Source organism: Bison bison, unplaced genomic scaffold, assembly GCF_000754665.1.
Source record: "Bison bison bison isolate TAMUID 2011002044 unplaced genomic scaffold, Bison_UMD1.0 scf7180017864506, whole genome shotgun sequence".
Lineage (NCBI taxonomy): Eukaryota > Metazoa > Chordata > Mammalia > Artiodactyla > Bovidae > Bison > Bison bison.
In genome coordinates this window covers 193132-200551 of record NW_011495063.1, presented here as the reverse complement: position 1 = coordinate 200551, position 7420 = coordinate 193132, and the positions used below count along the sequence as shown (strand labels likewise).

General features: G+C 37.3%; 1 pseudogene; it reads right to left on the bottom strand.

Moving 5' to 3' along the window:
- Nucleotides 1-2493: 2493 nt before the first annotated feature.
- LOC104980641 lies at nt 2494-3435 on the bottom strand (annotated as a pseudogene).
- Nucleotides 3436-7420: the final 3985 nt, after the last annotated feature.

Below are 7420 nucleotides of genomic sequence, written 5' to 3'. Positions count from 1 at the left end.
TAAAAAACAGAAAATGAGTGTACTTGTGTGTGTGTGTGTGTGTGAGAGAGAGAGAGAGAAAGATTTATGCACATATGTATGTGTGTGTGTGTGCTTGTCTATATGAGAGGCAGAGAGTAATTCTGCAGAGATCATTCTTAATATCACATCAGAGGACATATATAATGAAGTGAAATTTCCAGTATATCCTGCTACTGTAGGCAAACAATTATTCTGATTGAACTAGGACAGAAATTATAAACTTCAAGAACGTTATAATTAAGTTACTTCATGAAGTTTAAGAGAAGTAACAATTTATGAATTTTTAAAGCCAGTCCAAAGGAATACTTCTAGTATTATTTCTGAGTACTCATCTTTTCTCCAAGTTTCTATGTTTTTATATTAATATCATGCATGTTGAATGGCATAGAATTTTCCTTTCATTTATAATAAGTAATAGCAGTGCATGCTTTCTATAATTAATGCATAGAGGATTCACAAGTCTGTGGAAAGTAGTTATATTAGTCAGGGCTGTCTTTTTTAATAATATCTCAACTGAAAATATCTGAAGACCAGTATCATTTCACCTGAGATCTGATGTTTTCATGTCCCAACTTCCTTCTCCCTGGACTTTGACCACACAGGGCAGAGATGTAACTGCTTGGCACACACTATGTTTGTACCTCAATAGGTTTTCCCACTCCAGGAACCATTCTTTCTTATTCTAATTTGAATAATCTTAGGGGTGAGAGTATAATGGCCAAAATGCAAATCATGTACTCCACCACTGTGAACAGGGCATAAGTGTACTAAGACAGATCTATGCAAAGCATTAAGCATTTGGTAGGCCAACATGGAAAAAGCAAGAGAGTTCCAGAAAAACATCTATTTCTGCTTTATTGACTATGCCAAAGCCTTTGACGGTGTGGATCACAAGAAACTGTGGAAAATTCTTCAAGAGATGGGAATACCAGACCACCTGACCTGCCTTTTGAGATATCTGTATGCAGGTCAGGAAGCAACAGTTAGAGCTGGACATGAAACAACAGATTGGTTCCAAATAGGAAAAGGAGTTCGTCAAGGCTGTATATTATCACCCTGCTTATTTAACTTATATACAGAGTACATCATGAGAAACTCTGGACTGGAAGAAACACAAGCTGGAATCAGGATTGCTGGGAGAAATATCAATAACCTCAGATATGCAGATGACACCACTCTTATGGCGGAAAGTGAAGAGGAACTCAAAAGCCTCTTGATGAAAGTGAAAAAGGAGAGTGAAAAAGTTGGTATAAAGCTCAATATTCAGAAAACGAAGATCATGGCATCCGGTCCCATCACTTCATGGGAAATAGATGGGGAAACAGTGGAAACAGTGTCAGACTTTATTTTTCTGGGCTCCAAAATCACTGCAGATGGTGACTGCAGCCATGAAATTAAAAGACGCTTACTCCTTGGAAGGAAAGTTATGACCAACCTAGATAGCATATTCAAAAGCAGTGACATTACTCTGCCAACAAAGGTTCATCCAGTCAAGGCTATGGTTTTTCCAGTGGTCATGTATGGATGTGAGAGTTGGACTATGAAGAAGGCTGAGTGCTGAAGAATTGATGCTTTTGAACTGTGGTGTTGGAGAAGACTCTTGAGAGTCCCTTGGACTGCAAGGAGATCCAGCCAGTCCATTCTGAAGATTAGCCCTGTGATTTCTTTGGAGGGAATGATGCTGAAGCTGAAACTCTGGTACTTTGGCCACCTCATGAGAAGAGTTGACTCATGGCTGCATGGCATCACTGACTCAATGGACGTGAGTCTGAGTGAACTCCGGGAATTGGTGACGGACAGGGAGGCCTGGCGTGCTGCGATTCATAGGGTTGCAAAGAGTTGGACACGACTGAGCAACTGAACTGAACTGAATGGATAAAGACTTTATGGGATATATATGATTTCCTATCAGTTCAGTTCATTTCATTCACTCAGTCGTGCCCGACTCTTTGCGACCCCATGAAACTAAATATTTTTTAAAACGAAATAAGAAAATTATTCAGGTCTTTCTAGTGCCAGAAACTATCTTAGGTCCTGCAGATATGGCAATAAAATACATGTCTGGGGGTAACCTTTATGAACATTACAGTTCAGAGCATTGTGCACAATAAGCAGGTAACTACATACCCAAAACAATAAATGGCATTGTAAGAGGCATACTGGTTTGAGCAGTGTTGCAAAGCATGAAGGAGTTCTTAACTCAGATTTTAAGCTCTGGTAAGGATTTTGAAGTAAGAGAACTGAAAGATTGTTGCTGAACCATGAAAGACACCAGGATACTTGGTCTACAGAGGAGAACTCAATCTGGGGCCAGAGATGAGGCTTGATTGCTCAGAGCTTTGGGGCAATAAAGTTTTATTAAAGTATAAAAGAGAGAAAACTTCTGACACAGACATCAGAAGGGGGATGGGGAGTGCCCCCTTGCTAGTGTTAGCAATGGAGTTATATACCTTTTAATTAGTTATTGTCTGGTCACAAAAATATTCTCTTAAGCATTTTCTTCACGGCAACATTGACATCTTTATTCCTGAGGCTGTAGATCAAGGGATTCAGCATGGGCACAACAATAGTATAAAACACAGAGGAAACTTTCCCTTGGTCCATGGAGCTTACAGATGTTGGCCGCAGGTACATAAATGCTGTAGATCCATACAAAATAGTGACAGCTGAGATGTGGGAGCTGCATGTGCTGAAGGCTTTGGACCTGCCCTCCATGGAATGAATATGGAGGATGCTGGAAATGATGAAGATGTAGGAGCTGAGCATGGTCAGGATGGGGGCAAAGATGTTAAGTGCCCCAAAGCACAGAACCAGTAATTTGTTGACATAGGTACTAGAGCAGGAGAGCTTTAGGAGGGGCAGAAGATCACAGAAATAATGGTTGATCACATCTGATTTGCAGAAATGAACCCTAAGCATGCAGCCTGTGTGAGAGAATGCACATACCAATCTCATCATATACACTCAAAAATGAGGGAGAAACAGGCCTGATGGGACATGGTAATATTATACAGCAAGGGGCTACAGATGGCAACATAGCGGTCATATGTCATTGCAGCCAACAGGTAACCATCTGCAATAATAAAAAGAAGAAAGAAAAAGAGCTGAGTCATGCATTCAGGGTAGGAGATGATGTTCTTCTCTGTCATAAAATTCCCCAGCATTCTGGGGGTAATGACAGTGGACTGACAGAGGTCAATAAAAGACAAGTTGGTGAGGAAATAGTACATGGGGGTGTGCAGGTGAGAACTGAGCCCAATCAGTGTGATCATGCCCAGATTCCCCACCACTGTGACCACATAGATTACCAGGAAGAGAAGGAAAAGGGGCAGGTGGATTCATGGCTGTTCTGTGAGCCCAGCGAGGATGAGAGTGATTTTCTGCTGCCATTTCCATCTGCATAGTCTCTGGAAGGGAAAGAGAAAAACATGGTCATTGGAGGGAATTCTTTTTTTTTTTTTTTTTTTTTTTCATTTGGAGTAGAGTGTTCCATATAAATGATTCACTATTTAGGCATCCTTTTGACCTATATAATCACTTAACTCTGGGTCTATTTATGGAAGCACAGTACATCTAAATCCAATATTTATAAAGCCTCATTTTCAAATATAATAAATATATTTTCTATTAAAATATTTAGCCATGTTTATCATCATTAAAACGTGCATGGCAGCTGTATGCATAACAATTAAAATTGGAAATAATTCAAATTTATGTTCAGCAATGGATGAATAGATGAGTGAGTCATAGTATAATACATAAAATATGCAGATCCATATATGTACATATGTATGTGTACATATAAATATAGATAAACATATACAGATGGCATCTATATATGAGATTTAGAGTGACATTCAGTGACATTAAGTCTCTTAATTCTTCACCTTCAGCCACAAACTGCCTCATCTGTCTACCCCATGATGCCATATCATTTTTTACCATTTTCTATGTGTGCCATAAAAATCAACCCTGAATATCCATTGGACAGTGTTGTTGGTGAGGCTGAAGCCCCAATGCTTTCGCCACCTGATATGAAGCACTGACTGATTGAAAAAGACCCTGATGCTGGGGAATATTGAAGGCTAAAGGAGAAGCAGGTAGCAGCTGTCTGTCTTTTTATATGTTTTTTTTTTTTTCACATGAAATAATCCTACCAACTCTCTTTTCTCTGTTGTATGCTAAATAAGTTCTCTTTTCTTTTCAATCTTATTTAAGTTAGAAATCATCATGAAAACATTCTCCAACACCTTGTAATTGTTTTAACCTTCCTACTTAAAGTTCAGAAAACTGTCATTTCTAAACAGCACATTTTTAGACTTGAGATATGCTGTAAGTCAGATGATACACCGAATCAGACTTATTCTCCTCTGTGTAACAAGTAATTGCATAGTGTTCAGGATATAAATGGGATTTTATACATAATTCCATGCATGAATATATGAGGAATATTTGCCTGAATTTTCACATTAGTATTTCCAGACTTAATAGTCTCAAGTCACAGATGTGAGATGAATATACTCACCTTTCTTCTTGCTGGAAATCTCAACACCAAATTTAATTTGCAACATGCTTCCTTTGACTCAGAAGATAGCTCTGTATTGGTGTCAGGAATGATAGGTACCCAGCTTTCTGCTGTCTTTAGTGTCGAGAAGGCCAGCACAGCCCAGGTCTCAGAGCCCCTTTTGAAACCAATCTGCATCACAGGTCAGCATCTCTAACTCTGTCTTGGTGTATGTTTCTTCAGCTTTAAGGTAGCAAACATCTGTACCTTTCTCAGTTCTCCCCTGAGTGGTTGTGATCACTGTGCTATGAAGGTGTGTCCTGGATTTCATATATGCCAGGCAATAAATATGTTATGTATGTTAGTTGCTCAGTCGTGTCCGACTCTTTGCAACCCCATAGATTGCAGCCCACCAGGCCCCTCTGTCTAGAAGGTTCTCTGGGCAAGAACACCAGAGTGGGTTGCCATTTCCTTCTCCAAAAGGAACTATAGAAGAAAGAAAGTGAAGTCGCTCAGTCGTGTCCGACACTTTGAGACCTCATTGTAGCCCACCAGGCTTCTCCGTCCATGGAATTTCCCAGGCAAGAGTACTGGAGTGGGTTGCCAGTTCAAATACTCTCCAAGGATTTCCATTTCTCAAGAGGCAAGCTCTTGAGAAAAGAAGCAGTTGCAGTTGACATGTCCACAGTTGTCTAATTTTTCACTTCAAGAGGGATTCTCTGTCAATCCTAAACTCATCAATTAGTGATTAAGATTTCTTCACAGATTCACCTGGATATTTTTTCAAAATCAGATCTTCATCCAGCAGTTCTGAGGAGCATTTGAGGTTTTGAGATTCTGCATCTCATACAATCTCCTAGCCAGAGCTACTAATTCCCAGTCCACTCTGTGAATAAAAGGTTTTAAAGGATTGGGCAACATTCTGACAAGTTATCTTAATATTAACATGGCAACAAATTTTAATATGATTAGGTAAATCATTTATCCTTGTACAAAAATGTATTTAATCAATTTTATATGTAAATACAAAATATACATATTAATTCAAAGTCCAATCTATATGCTATTGGATTTAAAGTTATGGGGTAAGAATTCAGAATATTAACTTAATTTTTTACTTTTTTAGGTGCTCACTATTAATGATTCTAGTTGCTAAGTTACATATATAAAATATTTTATTAGGCACTTATGTTTCATGTTACTTCTATTCTTATATATTATATTTTCACTTTTTGTTCTAAAATAGGAAAATTGGAACCATACTTAGAAATGATTGTATCAAGATAATTGCACACTCAAGTCAGGAGAGATCTTATAGTTAAATATAAGAAGAGTCAGTTACTTTTACCAGTTTATACTTGTGTTACATTGAAAATGAAAGTCACTCAGTTGTATCCAATTCTTTGCGACCCCATGGACTATGGGTTCATAGAATTCTTACAGGCCAGAGTACTGGAGTGGGTAGCCTTTCCCTTCTCCATGGGATCTTCCCAACCCAGAGATCAAACCCAGGTCTCCTGCATTACAGGCGGATTCTTTACCATCTGAACCACAAGGGAACCTAGTGTTTCTCAATTTTATACTCATTTAAACTCATTAAAAAATTATCAGGGGAGTTTTTTCTCTTTTTTTTAATTTCAATACTGAGGGTGAACTCTATGTCAATCAAGTCAAAATTTTAGGGTGTGAGGTCAGATATCAATATTTATCAAAAACTTCTCAACTTTTAATGTGCATGGAAATAACCTAAGGATCTTGATCAAAAGCAGATTCTGATAGTAAGTCTCGTGTATGGTTTGAGACTATACATTTTAAATAAAATTTCTCAGATTTTTGCCACTATTTCTCATCCGTAGACCACTCTGAGGAACAAGGTTCTAGAGGACCTTTTGTTTTGAATACCTCCCACTAGAGTTCTTTCAGATTCAAGGAAAATCCACCATGCCCATGCATCAAAAATCTTTTAGCTTTGGATTTTCTGTGGCTGCAGGATTCTGACATGTTTGGAGAAAAATACTGTGTCGGGAATGCCACCTTATAAGTGAACAGACTACAACTGAAGTTGCTTCAGTGTGCCAAATAAAAGAAGTGAGAGAGAGAGTTGGAGTTTGGTAATGGTCAGATATAGAAAGAATGTAAACAAGAAGTAAACAGATCATTTCTATAATTATTCAGAAATTAAACATATGAAGATACCCATAGAGCCATTCTTTCAGTTCTGACAGGGTTTATGTATGATTTAGCTGATTTATATATACATATATATATATATACATATTCTGACTATATATAACAGACTAGGAATCATGCCTAAGATAGAAGTTGTAATTGTAACCATTTTAACCTTCTTTTATAGTACTGATGTAAATTAAGTCAAATAATATGAAAATAATAAGACAAATAATATGAAAATTAAGTCAAATAATACGAAATAATTGAAAATGAATGTTTGACATTGATGAATGAGTGGATAATGAACTACATGGGTGGTAAATAAAATTATGTTATATATATACATATATATATAGCCATATATTTGGACACTACAGGTGAATAAGGCAGCACACTACCCAAAGAACTTTGATCTGTCAGTAATGAGTAAGACGCTTTGAACTGAGAAGAGGCAGAAGACAACTGAGTATCTAGAGTTTCATGTGAATTTATAGTTACCAGATGTTAATGACCAGAAGTTAAAAAGGAGCAATATGAGGGGAGAGAAGTGATGTTTCCAAGATAAAACTGACAAGAAATGGCAATTGTTTATAATTTATGTGGCAAAAGGGTGTGAACCTCATGAAAGTAATACAACTTACATAATTTGGGGTTATTATGAGTAGTTGTTTTTTTTGTTTTTGTTTTTAGTAGAATGTTATATATTTTTCTTTTTTTTTTTTT